General features: G+C 39.1%; 1 protein-coding gene across 2 annotated transcripts in view; it reads right to left on the bottom strand.

The window, feature by feature from the left end:
* RORA (RAR related orphan receptor A) overlaps positions 1-17,012 on the bottom strand; it is a 383,110-nt gene that overhangs the window by 76,880 nt on the left and 289,218 nt on the right. The gene's annotated exons all lie outside the window — the stretch shown is intronic.

Below are 17,012 nucleotides of genomic sequence, written 5' to 3'. Positions count from 1 at the left end.
TTCTTACTCTCTTAGGCTTGACTTGGAACGTATGAAGCATTATACCACTGCTGGAGTTATTTTCATATACTCTTATAGCATCAGCTGTCACCCTACTGTCAGTGGGCGAGATGAAGTTTTGCATCATTGATATACACACATCCACGCTACAGGAGGGATAGCGCAAGACTGAACATGGAAAAAAAATCTAACCTATGAAAAAAAAACAAACCATGTTCGTGAAAACTGCATTAATGAAACCAATATTTTTCCCAATTCCTATCTTAGACACTGGAGGAGAGTGTCACAAAATATAAAACTGCAGAAAAGAATTGATGCATGACAAGCTATTTAATAGGGGACAGAACATAAGATTTCATAATAATTTAATCAGAAGTACAAGCATTTAGTGAAAATAAGGGAAAACAGATAAAGAGAAGCCAGAGGAAGCATCTGAATATTTGAAACAAAGCCCCACATTTAGAAAGAGCCTTTATGAGATAAGGACAGTGACACAATCTGTTACTACACGGCCCCTAATGGCTAATTCTTCCCTATTTCTTTAATGAGTTCTTAATACAGTATGGTATTATTTAAACATGATTAGAAGCTATCCAGGTGTACTTACCATTTATCAGTCTAGTCATTCAAGTCCCATTAATGCAAAATATTGGTTTAAGTCTTCCTTATTTAAAAAAATTCCAAGAGCTAATCTGGGGCAGCAGTGTAAATTCAGCAGATATCTTTGGCATAAAGTTTTTGATCTGGGTTTGTCATCCATACATTAAGCCATTCCTACCAATAGCACTACACATATAGTGAGATACTGCTCAGAAAAGTTACAGTGGCAGATCTGGTCCCAAATGGGTTTGTGTTCCTGGAGCTTTATCCTCAGCACATGTTTTAAAGTTGCAACGTGCTGAACAGAAATCTTACAGGACATCCTGGACTGAATCAAATACCACTAACAATGCTGTTCAGAGCTCTGGAAAATGCTGCTGTTACACGTGGGCCAGCTGCTGTGCTGCTGTGGAATTTAGATGCAGCCAGAAAACTTGCAGCACACACAAGAGAAAAGAATGATGTCTTAATATATCATAATGTGGGGTTAGATCCCTGTAAACATTTCACTCTGACACAGCAAGTAATGTCAGACCTATGGCTTAAAAAATGTCACAGTCCATTAGCGCTAGTTGTCTTCTCAGACATTTAACCTTAAGGTACACAGCATTACATTATTACTGATCTGTATTTTTTTCCAGTCCAACTGAAATGCAACTGGTAATCTGGAATGACATCTGATGTGCTAAATGGCTTCAATAATAAGCAGGCGACACAGATTTTGCATTCTTACAAATGCCTTACAACGGTTGCTTCATAAAATTATAGAAGATTGGTCATCAGACATTTTAAGTGAGAAGAGCATACTTAAAATAGTCCATTACTTGTTATCAATATTCCATCTAAAGCCATCTGCTAACTGACTTTTGGATGTATAAACACATCCATTCGCACTTTAGTTTTCTGTCTTGGTTTGACCTCATTATGAAAATTCAATGCAAAATTCCTTTCCTCCCAATTTACCAAACTATTGCAATACTGAGTGTCTCACTTGAGTTCAGACACCATATCAATAACAACACAAAGACAATGTGCCAGTCAAATAATACTTAGCTCGGTATTACAGTTTACTTGACACACAATTGCTCTCACTGGTTTGTACAGCAGGGTTTCATCTGACTTACATGAATGCTTCCTTATTTTCCAGAAGCTTGTGCTCTGTTGTGCTTGTTGCTTAAGCATCTGATAAATACCTGTAAAACACCACAAAAGCGCATACTCTTCATAGGAGCCAGAAACTACACCTCAGATTCCACACTATTCTATCCTCTCTTTCTGCATCCAAACACCTCCCGAAGGTGTCAAATCTATGTATTAATGGTTTGGACTAATTAGCGGCCTGCAAAGTAGGCCCTGACCACAGCCTCATCCTTCACACCACCTTTTCTTCAGAAAAGACAGTAGCCAAGTCCCAGGGGGACGGCTGGGCCTGCTACTCAACATCCAAGTCACCACCGCTCCCTTTGCGGGGAACACGCAAGTCTCCCACTTACGTATGTGCTCCCAAACGTGGGTGGTTCCAAAACCCCACTGCAGCTTGTCTGTGGCTCCAGAATGTGGCCATTTTGGAGAAATGGAAGTTTGCTTTTCAGACTGGGCGCTGGTGGGGAGCAGGCCGCCCAGCCCCAGCACGCGGCTGGCCTGCTGCTGTCAGGGTGCAGCACCCGGCCGCGGGCGAGCGGGCAGCACCCGGCGCGCTCCTCCCTGGGGTAGACCACCCATGAAACGGCTGAACGCTGTGAGGGGGGCCGGGAGGATGCGAGATGCGCTCCTGCCCTTTCACAGCAGATAAAGACAAGCCAAGGCAGCTGCGCTCTTGCCTGCCTTTGGTGTGCCAGTCCTGAGGCCCGCCACAACTGAGGGAAGCCGTGAGCACTAAGGCTTGCTACAGTGTAAACTTCAACTCTAACCACACTCAAACATCCAGGAACTACAAATGTTAGACTGCTACTTTAAAGATGTTAACATATTGTGTAACCTTATCAGTATTGTTCTGTGTTGTATCGATATAAAAGGTGTTCAACTTATTAGCCTAACCACAAGCCTCCGCAGCAATCAGAGGGAAAGAACTGTTTCTAGCAACCTTTTCAACCTCTGCTAGGTGCAAAAAAAAAAAAAAAAAAAAAAAAAAAGCGTTCAGTTGCTAACAGAGAAAGGGAAAACACCTATTATGTCTATTAGCACTAGTAGTCAGGGAACGAGTATTTAATTGAGTATTCTTAAGCACAGGACAGAAAATATTGAAAAGCTGTCCTCCTCCACCTCTTCCTAAACCTACTAAGCAAAGAAATAAATTCAACTTCGAAGATGAACCAATAACTGCTCCTAACTACTTGTTCAAAGACATCCCCAAACAGAAGTAGTTTAAATGCAACTAATTAAAGAAGGATGTTTATGTTGTCCCAACTTGGAACATGAATGGAGAGCATTTCTGCAGACTGATGGGTCATTGTTTTGCATTCTTGACTAAGTGAAGTTGCATGGTTAAGCTTAATTCAAGAAGAATTTCAAGACCTCCTTATCGCTAAAATTTAACATTTGATTAATAAATACAGAATGTAACCACCACCTTCCTTCCCTACATAGCAGAGAGGAAAAAATGCTCTTAAAAAAAGAAGAAAATGTGTCATGTAGTAAGCCCCTGTCTGAAGGAGGTATAACCACACAGGGTTGTTATGAAGTTGAAGTTGTCAAACCACTAGGAGGTACAGCACTTAGCGACTGCTCTATCACTGTCACATACACAACTGCATGCAAATCCTCTTGCAGGGAAATGACTGCATGCTGCATTCTCCCATGGAGATGAAAACTTACTGGAAAAGAAACACCACATAAAAACATTTCAATAAATTGTCCAAGGCCTCCACATTTTCAGTTTTAGCAGACAGCTTCTTCACTTTGTTAAAACGACCTAGAGCTGTTTTTCACATATGTTTTTGCTTATAAAAGGGTTTAGACTGTGAGTATAAATTTACATAACAATGTGTATTTTTAATTGTTTTTTCTGAAGTTTTCATATGCTTTTAATGAAAGAAGTTCTTTAAAATGTGTACAAAATCTTGTATTGATTCAAACAGTAACATTTAGAAAGGTTCAAGTATTTTTCAGTACATCAAACACCTACAGAAAATTCATTTCTTATCAACATTTAAAGAGCTCCACTGAGGAATTAAACCCTGCCCAGAGAAGATGACAGCAGCTAGCTGGTAAATGGGAAAAAGCAGTTGATACTGAAAGCAAAGCCTTTCTCCATTTGCAACCCAACCACATGTCCTAACGTCAGGTGAAGTGTTAAGCTCCCAGCTCATGTTAGGGATGTAGCTCTAGAGGCAACAAGAGTTTAAAACATATGACAAGTTCCAAGCGTTAGAAAGCTGTGCTGTTGCCTTTTTGGCTTTTTACACAACAATAATTATAGGTGAAACTCACACAGGTACAGGAGTCACAATGGCCTTGTCCACCAAATACATCCAAAACCGAGTGTAGGAAAACTGCAGCTCTAAATAATCTTTAAAATACAAATCACAATTCTGTCGACCCTATTGACAATCACTTTTTAAGGGGTTTCTAACTGGTATACACAACACCCACAAAAAGAAAATTATTGTTCCTTAACACATCTCCCCCTCCAGATTTAGTGGTATTTTAATCTTCATTTATTTCTAGCCCTCCAAGTAGCACACTGTCGAAGATGAATCTAACCGAGGTTGTCCTCATTAAAGTTGCCTCTTTTTCATCTATTTAAAACTGCTACTGTGCTGACCCTGCAATCATACCATTTTGCTTCAGACAAAATACCTTCCTAAATTCTTGCTGAGGAGGTGTGCTTTTGTGCAGCGTGGGCCTGCAGCTATATGTCTTAATCAAGCCATTTTATAAACTACCCCACAACTTCCAATTAAGTACATTGCTATCCACAACTGTTGAACTGGTTGCTGTGCTTTGCCAAACAGCTGCTACAGTTCTGCACCTGGTGAAATGAAGTGCGAGTTGACAAAATGTTTTGGGGTTCATCTGGATGAAAGGTAAATCCAAAGTCATTATTATCAGCTAGGTATGCTACTAGCAGGAAAAGATTTTAAAGATCTAGTCAACTGGATTGTCACCCAGTTTCCTCTGACCTTGAAATCCCTTGAAAGGATATCATATTTGCTGCTTTTCAAAATGTAAAGTAACAGCAGTACACTTCAAAATTAAAGTGATTAGAAAGATTAGATTATGGCCAATTAATCATCCACCACCAACTGCAAGTGGGTCCATGAAAAGATTACAAGGTTATCAAGAAATAGACCAAACTGGACTTTGTAGCATCCCTCTTTTCTCTACACCTAAAACAGGGTTATGAAGTGACAGGTATTGGATTACTGATCACGCTGCCATTGCCACGTCCCTCTTTGATCCCAGAGAGATTCTTGTCTATACAGTTTTGAAGTTGTCTTAGACCACATCATCAAATCTTTCTTCAATGTCCTAACATTAATGCTGCCAGAAAGCTGGAATTGTTTGAAAGCTGTTCGAGCTCTCTTTTTCATGCATAATCTTACCTGGCTATTTTTGGCCAGAGTTGTTTGGCAATAACTGCAGCTCTGATTTGTTCAGTATATCCCTTTTGGTGGGGAAAAGTCCAGGGTGTAAAACCTACTGTTGAGATGATTGTCAGTAGCACAAACACCAGCAAGATACTGGTTATCCTCAAAGAAGCAATTGTTAGACCCTTGTTTAAGGATCATCATCATATAATAATTTTTTGGCATAAACAGGCTCTCCAAAGAACCACCCTTTCCTGCAAACCCACTCAAAAAGAATCATGTTGGTTGTAGTGAAACATCTTCAACATATTTTGGAATATTCAAAAGTCCTTTTATCCCTTATCAGCTTGCTGTTCAGGCTTCAGTAGCACAGAAACAGCCCTTGCAATGTTGCTCAGTTAACAACTGGACATCCTGCTGGTGACAAATGAAAACAAATGCCTGGATGCAGAGATACTGGCCATCAACTGTACAGGTGCTGGTGCCTTTTGGAGGCTTGCTGAGAGTAGACAGAACTCTGTAAGCGCTTTGGTCCCTTTCTGAAAAATACCTTAGTAGTATTGGAAAAGTTCTCACTTGCCTAAAAAGCCTTCGACCTGTACCCCTCTTAGTTTTATGGCCAACAACTGAGTTTCACAAAGTATTAGGTGCCATTCCCAAAATTTAGTGCATACAGTCATTTGCAGAAGGATTGCAATGCTCACAGGGATGCCCTGTTCTCATGAATTCCCACAGAAAAGGAAAATGAGAACTAGTAAGAATGCTCCAAGCCTCCTTGGTTCCCCCAGCAAATTTGTGACTGACCTGACCACTGGCTTCAGGTCTTTAGCCAGTTACGTACCAGGGATAAATAACAGGTTTTTTCCCTGAGGTACATGGATCAAATGGTGGTGTTCTGTTTCTTTAATTACTGGGTTTCTCTTTCTGCCCTCTTTTGAATCATCGGGGATGGCCAAGGTGGGAGAAAGGGTAACAGTGAGCAGTGTGTGAGATGAAGTGAGGCAAATTTCTTTCTCAGAATCTTCCTCACAAATGTGTCTGGCCACATGCAGCATCAGGATGGAACCTAGTGGTTTTCTGGCCTTTTCCTGTGTAATGGTTCAACAGTTCAGATGATATGGGCATATCCCCATGGATCCTCTATCACTCCATGTGCCTAGGGCATTAACAGCACTTTAGCCTCTTTCAATTCCTCTCTGCTTATGGCACATGCTTTAATCTGTTGACAGACAAAATGTTTCAACTACACTTAAGAATAACCAGAGAAATGTAATAGTCTGCAGTCTACAGCAGCCAAACAAAAATGTCCCTTCTGCCTGTAAACTCTGGAAACTATGTCTAAGTCATAGTTGCCAGAGGACAACTGAAGTAGCTTCACATAGCAGAGCTAAGGGGTAAGGATGAGGATGCTTCATGTATTGAATTTGCCCTGCACCCCCTTCCAGATTGAGCAAAATTAACCTGAGCGAAACTGTAAGTATGCCAGCAGTTAAATTATTTCAGGTCATGCCCAGTGTCAAAACTCCCTCTTACACTACACAAGACCAGCAAGCAAACTTTCCCTATTTTGAAGAATGTGATTAAGAATGTGAGTTTTAGTGGGACAAATAACCTGTGCTGGGGATTCTGAAAACTAATATGGGAATTATTTTTCTTTCATGGAAAATAGAAGCATCTGTCCAGTCAAGCAAACCAAGCAATGATTCTGTGTTATGAAATACTCTTTTTATAACTATTGACATTTCAGTCAGTAGTGCCACATGTCAATAGTGGTTTTATTGCTCACATTTAAAGTGCAGCTTTCAGGACAGGATTCATCTAAGTTGACGTTGTCTGATCAGCAGCATATTTCCTGCTCCTGTGAGCAGATACATTATTTATACAGCTTTGCACTGGAGAGTACTTGTGCTATTATGAGAAAATTTTTAAGATCTGGCAGGTTTTCTATGTCTCAATGCAAAATACAAGCTTAGAACCACACATGCTTTCTAAGACAATTAAAGTTCCATGTTAGGCTTCTCTCCAGAATTAGTTTTCAAGCTACAGTTTACATGGGCTTCTAAGCCTGACTCCCTCCTTTCCAGCACAGTACTTAACAGACAGGTCTTAAATACTGTGCATATCGCATTTTCTCCAGTTCCTCCTCAGATTAATACCAAGCTCCAGAACAGAAATACTGGCAAGTCTAACATACCCTCTGATCACGTATTAGCAGATAACTGTTAATTTCTCCCATTTCTCACTTCTTGGTATTCTGATGGTAGCTGGCAAACTGGTTTTTACAGATCAAATGCTATTGTTCTAATGAAACTTAAGAGCCACTCCAGCAGCCTTCACTCCAGATGTCCTCCCCCATGGCACCATTACATTCTTAAAATTATCAAAGAAAATTCAACTTTAAGGATAACATAAACTTTAATGATCTCTTTTCAAAAGTGAGTACAGCCTCAACTGTTGTACTTCAAACAAACAAAACACTGCATACCTACTTACAGTGATAAATAAACGATGATACAGTTCCTGGGCATGAAATCCATACAGATAATTCCTTTGCATAATTCTGATTATCAGATATGATAAAGTGACACTGTTGAAGGATATTAGACTTTAGTAGAAGCAAAATAAGATGATTCACTCACAAAGGAAGGTAATTATTTGAGAGCATTGTTTTACTAATAATCACCAAGTTCAGAGGAGAACACCTGCACAGTACTGTCTTTTACTTTAGAAGGGAGGAGAGCAGTATTCTAAGCTGATGAATTTGATTACAAAGCAGAGCATATAGGGCAGACCACCTAGAGGGAATGATCTACTGCCTCATATAAAATCTGGTTTTATAACCTGCATTTGTATTAATTTAGCTTGAGACAGCTTTTTTTTTAAATCCTATTTAGAAAGCAAAACAGGTAAAGGATTTAGAAACCTTTTCATTTTCTATCTTAGTAATTTAATCTGAGCTACTACCACTTGCTTGATAAGAATAATTTTAAACTCATAATTTAAAACTCATTAGCATACACCCGTCTTACAGAAAAGAATCCGCCAAGCATATTTCACATAGGCACATCATTTCTGATCATTTCAATTCAATTTTAAAGGATCTTTGACAGGGCCACTGAAAGGCTTGTCAAAGAACAGGGAAACATTATGACATTCTTTCCCCATATCCCTTTCCAGAGCATGAAATATGAGGGACATTTCTAATAGAATCAAGGCTAATTTAAGACACCGTTAATCTTTACTTTAAGGCTGCTATAGCTGGGGAGGTTACCTCTAGCACATGGCATCTGTTCTTCAGCGCACATCTGTAGTCAGGTTCTAAGAAATACACCAGTTATTAAGACACAAACTTCTTGACGCCAAAGCAAATGTATTGCAAGCATGTACTTTACAAGCTACGATGAGCAGAGATCCCTGAATTTCAATACAGCTTGTTGGGGTTTTTTTATATGTCCAATAATTTAAAAAGGTATCTGCTGCTTTTGATCATTCTATTAATTTTTAGCTGAAGGACAAAGTATTTTTTTTTACTGACTGGAAACTCCTTCCCCAAATGATATTTTTGTTATTTTAAGAGAGTCATTTATCTACTCTCTAGCATGAACATTTGAAATTGATTTGTGTTTTCAGTTAAAGTGCATCATCAGAGCTGTTATACTTTACATCTGTTCAACAAGCCTATTACAATTACACAATCCACAAGAAGTTGCATGATAGCTACAGGTAAGACACACTGCATATAGCAGGCCAAACCTTGCCTCCTGTACACATGAGCAGTCCTGCTGAAACCAATGGGTTCGCTCACACTTCTGGGACAAACAGCACCAATCCAGTATGTTGGAGCACTGCTCTTCTGTGGACTGCGTATAAAAGAACCAGGTGCTCTGCAAGACCTGGGACAGATGAGTAATTGTCAAGTGAAACTGAGAGGCACGTGAGCGGAGGTATGAAACAATGAAAAATGAGATTAATGCCAAAGAATAAAAAACTCGAGAAAATAATTACTAAAAAGAAATAGGAGGTATATCAATAAAAAGTGAAAGATGAAAAAGGCTGTACAAGATCAAGGTGTGTTAAGTTCCTCTATGTCATCACCAGAATTACAGCAGTGAGAAGGACCTCTGCAATTCACTGACCAAAGACAAAGTGACAGACTGCCCACTGCTGAGGTAAAGCCAGATGAGGGATGGAGACGAGCTCTTGTGCAGATGACTAAATGGCTGCAACATGCTGAATGAACAGATGACCCTGTTTTTTAACAAATCTGAGATGAATGGAAGCTGGATCACTTCTAATAGAAGAACTGAAGAAAATTTCAGAGGGAGGTGAAGAAGAACTGAAGTTCAGAGATATCGATGAGATCCACACCAAAATGCTGAGGGAGGAAGCTTCTAAAGCACTGCTAAAGATAGTTAATACAATACAAAATTAACAGAACTTGCTATCAAATAGAAGAAATACCAATGTGAAATTGCCCTACCTCAGTGTGAAAAATGTAGAAGACTCACACTATTTTTACCCAGAAAATCATCATCATGTTTTCTTCACAACCTTCTGCTTAATAATTTTGAAAAATCATACAGAACAGATGTATGATAAAAATCAAAGGGTATTCTGATAGAAGCAATTGCTTAAAGATTACATATTCCTGTAGCATATTTCTGAACAATGTAAAATACTAGACAACTCTTTCGGAGCCTCAGTTTCGAGACAATGAGAGAATAGAGCATTCTCTGTGGCAGCTGCTTGGTTCTCCTCAGTATCTATGATATATCTGCTGTATTTCCATCCAGTATTGAAGTGAAAAGGAGACAAGCAGCAAATGGGAGCAGCCGCTGACAGAACCTTGAAAGCTCTGTACTCAAAATCAAGCGTACAACAGGAATCCTCACCAATGCACAGGACAGAAGAGTCATTTCCAAAAACTAGCATGTATATGCAGCTGCCCTTGAGTTAGGAATATATCAGTGCCTGTGATAAAGACAGTCTGCTAACATTCTGCAGATCTGCTAACATCTATAGATCCAACAGCAAGGGTCCCCAAACCGTGCTGTTAGGGCCAGCCTATTAAGTGATGGTAACCATATTTGATTTTGCAACAGCATTTTTCTGCATACAAAGAGGGGAAAACTGAGGTAATTCTGGGTCCTCAGTATCTTTGCATGCTTACACAGTTGGGGTCTTGAAGTCCCCAGGAAAAAGGAGAGAAATTACATGTATGAACTAGCCTCTAGAAACTCCTGAAGACCTCTGAGGAGAATGGTTAAGAGAAGGGAGAAGTAACTGCTCCTGGACATTGAGTGCCCTGTGTTCCTCAAGGCTGCAAGCCGCTTTGTTCAGAAGGCAGGATCTTCTCGAAACAGCCTCGAGGGGAGCCCCATGGACCCTCCCAACCCACAGCAAGCTTTCAGATGTGCATTGATCTGTTACAGAAAGGATACCCCATTGCAAAGCCCTAGACATTTTACTTCTTTCTACCTAATCTTGCCTTCTCTTTTGTTTCATCTACACAGATGTTAGCCTTGCCATACAGCATTCAAAGCTACACAAAAGTATTTATTCTTTGTTAGACTTCTTTGCCATTTAAGGCTGGTACTCTGCAAAGAGCAATATGCATAGTTTCATAAGGGGAAATGAGTGCATTATTTTTGACTCCACAAACTCTAGCCCTTCCTCTTTAGTTGTCTAATGATCCCAAACAGAAAACATGCCAAGACATTGCAATATAAACGCTTCATTGGTTTTGTCAACTAAATAAGAAAACAAATCTTTTCGAGCAATCATTATGTTTACATTAAGCCTGCAAAACATTTAACAGTATTAAGAAGGAAGAAATACACAGAATTTTTGTATGATGAAATTGAAAGGAAAAATTTATAAAGCTTATAAAGAAAGACCCAGATTCCCTGACACAAGAACTAAATCTCAAATCTGGCCCCAAAAATCCACGCAGGATCAGTGGTCTACCTGTATGAAAGAGGCAGCAGCTGGGGTTCACACTGGGGTTTTCAGGCAGCACAGTAACGGTAGGCAGGTCTGTCATTGTCCTAAGTGAAAAAGACGCTATCTTTGTCAGGAGAAAATTGGAAGATGTTTTGTACTGCTATACCAACTCCTCAGGTCTGATATAACTTTAGAGGTGTATCACAAGTTCTTTGTGAGCATTGATGACCATACAGCAAGGGCAAAAATCACTATGTTTGTAGAGGTCTTAGGTGAAAACTTTCAGGTGGTTCGTTACAGATATTCTTTCTTCTTTAAAGGCTCAAATACTTGTTTTCACTACTTGCAGTGCTGATTCAAGTTATTCCACACCCAGCCATCTAGCTCCTTTTTGCTTGCATTTCCTCATGAAAATAGAAGGAAGGAAGCACCAGCTTGGCATTAGTTGGTCTTACCAATACCATGGTAATGTCTCAGTTTGTAATTATTTCATGTACCATGATACTGGGTAGGATAAAATAATCCAAAATTGTGAAATAATGTTCTGCCACATTTCATGTGCTTGCTATTGGAGATGTTACAGATTACTGATGTGATCTAAAATCCAGCAAAGACATAAAAACAAATTTAAAAGACACTGGTAGAATAAGCAGCTGAATGTCTGTATGCTTCTCACTCTGCTAAGTAAGGTGAAAAATCTCACTAGAGATAGGCCTAATTGTTTTCCATACTGATGAAGATAAAGAAATAAATAGGAAAGGACTGTCAAAGGCAACGTGAAACCACCAATGGTGTACAGAGGGTTTACAAGAGTTAGGACTAAGGATACAGCAATACTGCAGTATCTTGGTGCCCATTACTACTATTATAAAAAAACCAAGCCAAACAAGCTAGGTCACATTTGAAAGCATTATCTTGCCTCTTTAAAAGATATTATTAGCTTACTTGCAGGTTATTTATTTTTTCCCTTGTCACTAAACCAAATCAATATTAGTAGTATGGATATTTTTATTCTTTTATGGAAATTCTGAGTTTTGCTACAGGGGGCTAGCGGGAGCGCTGTGTTCCAGTTCCGCCCATTGGTAGCGGCAATGTCGTGCATACGTGCTGCAGGATGGGGATACCGTGCTGTCTGCACAGCGCTCCTGCTTGTGCATGTCAGCTACATTCCTGAGAGCTGGATTTGTAGCCCTGTGGTTTGCAGGGAAGCAATGTTCAAGATCACTACTCAAAAGGCACATGCACAAATGAGGGATGGGATTGTCCCTGACAAAACCTTATTTCTTCAGGTCTCCCTCTAAATGAGTTACCGTTTCTAACCTGGGATTACTGGGTTAGGGGAGTTTTTCTCCATATCTGTGAAACCAATCCCATGCTGTCTGTCTAATGGTTCATGTTTAGGTTAGATAGACAGGAACGAAGGTCTCCCTGAATCAGTGTGGCACACACATCCTCCCCTCTAATTCTGACAACAAATGTGGTGGTGTCTTGACAAAACAGGAAACTTCAAAATTAAGAAAGGCAACATAGAGAAAACAAAAGCTTCACATCACCTTATTCCAGGAAGTTTGGAAAACACTAGTTTTTTGAACAGTAAATATTTCCTGATCTTTTCTCCTGGTTTCTAGACTGCGTGGCTAAATACAGACCCTCATTTGCTGTCTCAGTTAGTGTATTTTGTTCAAATATAAGTATGATAAAATAGTTTGAGGACTAAGACTTGAGATCAGAAACTCAGCAATGGAGCTTATAATGTGTTTCATGAGGTGTCAGATGGCCTGCAATGAAACATTTGGCATAGAATTCAAATAGACCCAAGGTTGTAAGAGTTATTCAACAGTGAGTTAATGAGAGCACTCCTTTATAAAATGAAGGACTACAGAGTGCTTTTATTGAACCATAGCTTTTTTTAAAACACATTTACTATGGAAACCAAGTTCTGTGAAAAGATCCAGAATACAAGGGAAACCACAGGTATGGCGTCTGAACCATCTTTCTGACCAGGGAAACAAGAATTTTAAAGGCTGGTGGTAGGGGGTGATTGGATAGGAAGATAAAAATCCCTGTTCAACAAAAGCAATGTCTGGTATCCTATCCTGAAGACTGCAGTTTTTAGTGGTAAAGAGCAAGCTGTTACACTCCTCCTCTATATGCATTTCCCTGGCTTGAGAATATTTCATTAAAGTGTATTTTTAAAAAGACAGCCATTTAGAGTGGTTTTTCACTCATCATAGGCAGTTGTAAGCTCTACTGATTATTTGCCTAGCTGACCTCCCTATAGAGAAGTGCTGGAAACAATATTATAGAGACTAAAAAAATCAGGTCCACCTAGGAATATCTGGATCAGCCATTGGACATGGAAGGTAGAAATTCTGCTGTGAGGTGGTACAGATCTGGTGCAAGCTCAGGAAATGATCACAAAGCAAGAAGCCTTTCACCTCCGAGAAACCAAAATTTACATATTAAACTCCCATGTTTATCCAATCTTTCAAATCCCGGTGCGTCAGAATATGGATACACGGGCTCTCACTTAGCGCTCCACTCCTCAACTAACAACTCTGTTCATATATCTGCAATGTGTTTGCATGCATACACCTGGAAGGTGTTACCCTTTAGTCTCTGTATCTGCAAAAACAGCTTCATGCAAAAAGTTCAATAGTTACAAGGTTACAAAGGTGCATTACCCATAAGTAGTGTTAAAATAAGCCTTTTATGAAAAAGAAGAAGGAGGAAAAGAAAAACCAAAAAGCCCACTTAAGAAAAACAATCTATAGGGTTTGTTCACCAGAACTAGATGGAAAGCAAATGAAAATCTACGCTGCTTTGCAACTTCTCATCAGCCAGGTGAATGGAAAATGTGCTGAGCTACAGATTTCAATATTGTATGCCCACACCCAAAGGATGCACAGGGAGTGGAGATGAACAGAACTACATGTTCCTTCTTCAAATTGCACCTATTATCTAATATACCAGTAGAAACATTTCCCACAATAATAATATGCATACGCCTCAAAAGCTGTTTATTTGGCAGCCTTGATGTATACTTCATTAAAGTATTAACTGGCATATCACACTACCAGGTTATTGCAATGATTTTGGGGAAAAAAAACAAACCAGACCATCTTTTGTCCACATTGTAAGCATAGCAAAAAATAAGCACGGACTGGCATTTTCTTGATGGATTTACACAGCTTTAGAACCACAGACTGTTTACATGAATGACACAGACTAAAGTGTTTGTCCTGCATTATAATACTGTTAAGTGAAGACAGCTGGATTCTATTCTACCAAGAACATCAATCAATAGAGCTGCCAACTAAATTCAAATGAAGAAACCGGCAAAAGTCAAAGGAAAAGCAGAACTGGATGTAACTAGATCACAGATTGTGTTTAAAAAGTTAAAGAAAATAATCAGAATTACTTTCAAATTGAATCAATTAAATGTGGAAATTAGAAAACCAAAAATGTTGCACTTTGAATTGTCAAAGAGAATAATGGGTCCTTCAGTAACAGAAGTAATTCTTTCCCACCTTCACTAGGCCAGAGAAAGCAAGCGGTATCTTTTGGACAGCCATTTTGTACCTGGTATTACAGCAAACCAAGCCTGCAAACTGCCCATGTAGTTCAGAAACCACTTCCTCTTACATAGGATTTGCAGAAGACTTCATCATGCACTCAGAAGCAGTCATTTCAGATTACATCTAAAACAAGCTGCACCACAGGCCTAAAACTTTGGGTGTTCAGTTCTTCACCTGCATATTCTGGAGGAGGGCTCTCAAATGGATTTGGCAAGCAGTACTGATAATTACGTGCTAGTTTTACTACCCTAACGAAGAACTGCCCAAAACACTTAGGGGCAAACTGTTTTGAAGAGAGCCATGCTGTGGAAGCATGTAAAGGATTATGTTAAAAATACTCCATTTTAGCTTGCAGCTTAAGCAGAGACTGAACCAAAACATGCAATATTCCGACACGCAAAAAAGCTGGTAGGGACCTTCATATATTTATCTCTTGTGGCTTCTCTTTGGGTCACAGAAATGACCACAGTGCCAAAAGCAATGCACATCAATGATTACCCAGTCCTATTTATAATTCCCATATGCCAAACAACTGTGACAGAAGGCTCACCATAAACTCCATCGTTTTCCATTTATTAATAATACACAGTTTGCTGAAATTATTCCACAAATAGTAGTCCTGCACAACTGCCGTAACATAGGAAAACAAACAAATCTGCATTATTGGCAGGTTTTTAAAATACCTATAGGCAAGGTTTGTAGTTTGTCTATGGCTGCATTTAGTGCAGCTGGCATTATCTAATCTGTGCATATTTACCGGGTATAATGTTACTATATTTACATTAATACTGTATCCAAATATATTTTTGGGAGGGCAGAAAACTGAGGGAGTGGTGACTGAGTCAGGATCCCACATATTAGATTTCCATTTGGAATAGGTTTCCCAAGGTATCTAATTTCACTTGCAGCACTGTATGTCTGGGATTTCTCAACGTCTAATTGATGGAAAATATTATGTCTGTGTTTTAATCCAATTCCTAAAAGGCATTCCCTTTATATGGTTATAAGTACTTTAGTTGAGTATGCCAGCAGACTTTTTGGTATTGCCATACCAAAGAAATCATGCTAGATTTTCCATAATGGGCATAAATTCCTGTGGCTGCTGTGTCTTGGCTTTCTTAGCCATCAACAATATGTACAACAATATACTCTTAGGAGTCACAAAATATTTGGAACATCAAATATTTGAAATTAATTTCCTAAAGGTCTATATGGATCAAAAGAAATCCTTGAGTTAAGACTGAGTCCTGCAGGAATGAGGGAAAAGAAAACCACAACAACAGGAAATCTATTGCTAACTTTGACATGATAAGAAGGAATGAGAAATATCTAAAAAGAAGCTTCATTTGTTAACACTGAGTCCATATGTTGGATAGGTATACCAGGAAGAAGCATTTTGCTAGGAGAAGAAATAGCAGAAGGTATTTTTAATTTAAGTTTACGAGGATCAATCCTGATTTATCTCCATTATAATTGTACTTTACAGTAGGAGTTACTTTGCACCTAAACCATCAGATCGGAATCTGATTCTGCAGGCTTATGATTAGAAGCCCAGGGATGGGCACCTGCTTCATTATCATCTTCTTTCCAGCTAAGACCAGCAGAATGGAGATAAATTACTATGCAGAACTAGAATACAGCTGTCATTCCTCTGCTCCACAAAAAGGATCACTTTGTCTGGATCTGGATCACAAAAAGGATCACTGAGAAAAATTGTTAGTTAATTTAAAGAAAGTGGAAACCCAATAACCAATAAAAGATGTGACCAGAAAAAGAAATGGATAGATTCATATCACCAGTTTCATTTGCAATAACAGAATCATCTCTTTGGGGTGTACTTGGCTCCAGCCTATTGGCAGGGCCAGTGTACAGTTCAGAAGAAACTGTGAAGTTTAGATCCTCAGCACGCTATTCAGCACCTCACTGATCCATCCAGACCTGCTGTTTTGATCAAGGCCCATCCACGCTGAAATAGATGAAAGAACCCTTCAGCCACAGTGTTCCAATTGCTGTTCAATTCCTGAGTGGCAGCAAACAGCTTACTCAAAAATTAAAGGTCCAAAACCCAACAAACTTACTGCATAAGTGGAAAAAAGAATAATTACATATATGATTTCTGAAGACAAAGCTACTGATTCAGGTTTTATGCTCACACTGCTCCAGAAATGTATAATTTTAAAGCTGAGACTGTTACAACCTTGTGCCTTATGTTAAAACAAATATAGCTTATATACATTGTTTATAAGCTAACAATTAAAAAATTCTTATTTGTAAGCTTAGTACTAATCACATGAAAACAAGGGTATAAGATCCTATGATCACTATGAATAGCTCCTATTAACTGTGCATGTAATGGCAGAAC

This window comes from Strix uralensis, chromosome 11, assembly GCF_047716275.1.
Source record: "Strix uralensis isolate ZFMK-TIS-50842 chromosome 11, bStrUra1, whole genome shotgun sequence".
Classification (NCBI taxonomy): Eukaryota; Metazoa; Chordata; class Aves; order Strigiformes; family Strigidae; genus Strix; species Strix uralensis.
This window is presented reverse-complemented; position numbering and strand designations above follow the sequence as displayed.